This window comes from Humulus lupulus, chromosome X (genome assembly GCF_963169125.1).
Source record: "Humulus lupulus chromosome X, drHumLupu1.1, whole genome shotgun sequence".
Classification (NCBI taxonomy): Eukaryota; Viridiplantae; Streptophyta; class Magnoliopsida; order Rosales; family Cannabaceae; genus Humulus; species Humulus lupulus.
In genome coordinates, this window is record NC_084802.1 from 193,623,612 (window position 1) to 193,627,303 (window position 3,692).

Genomic DNA, 3,692 nt, shown 5'->3' on the forward strand with positions numbered 1-3,692 from the left:
TAAAAAAAAACCAAATCAATTTTTTCAACATTTTCTTTTGTAACCCTTATAGGAACATCCAAATTTAGAAAGAAAAACAATAAAAATATGACAACGTGAATGGGTAACTAGCTACCGTGATGAGAACATTCAAATCTATAAAAAAAAAAAAAAATTACATGAAAATGTTAATGGGTAACCAGTTATCCTAGTGGAAACATCCAAATCTGAAAAGAAAAAAAATAATAATTTGGCCACTGTGTTTTGTTAAATGACAAAACGGACATTGTGTTTTGCAAAATGGAACAAAATGATACCCTGAACCCAATTTCGGTCAAATAATTTTTCAATATGACTAAAATGCACTCAGGTCTTTTAATATATTGAATTAATTAAATAATTAAAATAGTTTTAAAAATAAAAATGAATTAAATTGATTTAAATAAAATAAAAACTAATAAACTAAAAACTAAAACAAAGTTAGAAATTAAAAAACTAAGCCCTTTCTTTCTTATTTTCTTGTAAGCCCTAATTGTCTAGTCCTTTTCTTCTTCTTCTTCTTCTTTTGGTGACTAGAGGACGTGTGCATGGGCAGAGGAAGGGTTGGTCAATGACCTTGGGCTTGAATTTGGGTGAGGTAGGATGTGGGTCTCAAAGTTGATGGTGATTGGGTTTTAGGCAAGAAAGGTCTGGTTTCCGGCAAGATAGCGAGACGAGGGTCAAAGGACTGGGCTGGAGACGCCACTAGGCTCAGATCTGGGTCTGTATGAAGGGGTTGGAGGCTTGGATTTGGGTGAGGCACGACGTGGGTCATTGGGTTGATGAAGACGGGTCAACTAATTTAAGGTGTGATGGCGTCAAAGATGAGGTTGGGCTGAGGTAGGCGGCACGACGAGAATGGAGGAGGCGAGATGGGGATGGGGCTTGAGGTTTGAGGCATGATAATGATTGGTTGTTCTTGCCCTTTGTTTTCTGGGTTTTTTTTTTCATGTTTGTCTGGGTTGTGTTTATAAGTTTTGCTCATATTTTCTTCTTGTTTTTCTTGGGTTTTTGTTCAGGTGGAAATTTGTGTATGAAATTGAGTATGAAGAAAAGAAATGGTTCGATTTCTATTATGGATTTGGATCTTAATTTGTGATGATGGTGAAATTTTTTGTTTTCAAATTTGGGTTCAACAAGAATGAACTGAAGAACGAAAGTCGAATTTGTTTTTTATTTGATTTTATTTTTATTTTTGGATATGAATATGGGTTTCAATGATGAACATAAAACACTTGGTTTGATTTTAATTTTTGTTTTTTTGGTTTTTTAGTTAGATTTTGATTGATTTAGTTATTGTGACATGTTAATTATTAAATTTAGGTTAGATTTAGTTTTAATGTAATTTAGGTAATTGATTTTGTTTAAATTTTGATTTAATGAAAAAAAATATATTTATTCTAATTTGATTAATTAAAATATGATTTTTATTTATTTTTTATTTTATATTAAATTTTAATTCAATATTATTTTATTTCATATAATTTAATTCATTAATTAAAAAAAATTAAGGGCATTTTAGTCATATTGAAAAATTATTTGACCAAAATCGGGTTCAGGGTATTATTTTGTTCAATTTTGCAAAACACAGAGTATGTTTTGTCATTAATAAAACACAGGGCACGATCGAGTATTCGGGCAAAACATGGGGGCCAAATTGGTATTTTTCCCAAAAAATATATATGAAAACTTAAATGGGTAATTAGTAACTCTGATAGGAACATCCAAATCCGAAGAGAAAAAAATATATAAAAACGTGAATGGGTAACCAGTTACCCTGATGGGAACATTCAAATTTGAAGAAAAAAAAATATGATGAAAATGTGAATGGGTAACCAGTTACCCTAGTGGAAACATCCAAATTCGGAAGAACAAAAATAGATATGAAAACTTGAATGGTGTAACGCCTCGCGTCACTATGGCTGCTACCTGGAATGACGATTGGCCTTGCAAACCAACACGAATCTTTCCAATGTGTTTTGTCCTCACTCGCACGCTTCCTGGGAATCCCAAGAGGTCACCCATCATAAGACTACTCCAAGTGAAGCACGCTTAACTTTGGAGTTCTCAAGTGATGGGCTCTCGAAAAGAAGATGCATCTTGTTGGCATATGTAGTACTCATCAATCTATTTAAGCCATCTTCAGCTGTGTAGTCCTATATCTACACAGTCTTAGAATCATCACACTTGACCTTCCCCAGGCTATGTAGGATTGCACAACTTTTACCCGGTCTTTCCCCTTACGGATCACGGGATTCTGACTATCACAATCACCCCCTAGGGGTCCAACGTTCTCGTTGGCCACACTTCCAGCTGGGTCAAGGCTCTGATACCATTTTATAACACCCCACGTCACTATGGCTACTTCCTGGAATGACGACTAACTCTACAAACCAATATGAGTCTTTCCAGCGTGCTTTGTCCTCACTTGCACGCTTCTTGGGAAAACTTCCCAAGAGGTCACCCGTCATAAGACTACTCCAAGTTAAGCACGCTTAACTTTGGAGTTCTCAAGTGATGGGCTACCGAAAAGAAGATGCATCTTGTTGGCATATGTAGTACCCATCAATCCATTTAAGTCATCTTCAACTGTGTAGTCTCATGCCTACACAGTCTTAGAATCATCACACTTGACCTTCCCCAAGCGATGTGGGATTACACATCTTTTACCTGGTCTTTCCCCCTGCGGGTCACAGGATTCTGACTGTCACAAATGGGTAACTAGTAATCGTGATAGGAATATCCAAATTTTGAAGAAAAAAAATAGATATAAAAAATATGAATGGGTAACTAGTTACCCTGATACAAACATTCAAATTTGAAAAAGAAAAAAAACATATATGAAAACGCAAGTGGATACCTGGTTACCCTGATGGGAACATCCAAATTTGAAAACAAAAAATCATATATGAAAACGGGATTGTTATTAGTTACTTGCCCCAAACAAGGAAAAAATAGTCATGGTCTTTAAAAAAATGTAAAAAAAAAAGTCAGAACAAAAAAATTGATTTGATTTTTTTTTTTTATGTACAGTAAAAAAAATAAGTGCAACAATAAATAATAAAATATTTTGAGTTGAAGGGGAGGCGACTTAATAAGAAGTTTTTTCCAAAAAAGTTTGACAAAAAGGGGGGAGAAATAAGACGTCAACCAGAAGATAAGTTGAAGTGATAAAAACTAAAAATTGTAAAGTGAAAATGTATTTGTGATTTTAAACTGTAACATTAAATTATGAAAAATGAACATTAAGCAATAATAAAAACAATAAAATAGATTAAGTTTCATTTTTAAAATATTAAGTCAATATTGTATAATGAAACTAACATAAAAATAATCAAATGAAAAACACTTAAATGACTAAAATAATCTCTAAATTTAAATAAACTTAATCAAGAGTAAAACTATGGCATAAACCAATTTTTATACAAAAATATGGGGAACTAAAATCCATAAAATTGAAATAAAAAAAAAAAAAGCCATAAAATAAGTTCTTTGGATAAAAAAACCATATTTTTGTAAACTTGTTAAAAAAAAACTCATAAAAGATGTAATTTCCTCTTAATTTAATTTATAAAAATATTAAATATTTTTAAAAATGTCATGATTTTTTTTCTCATGTCATGTTTGTTATTGTCATAAATTAAATGTCAAAATATTTTAATAATGATTCACTA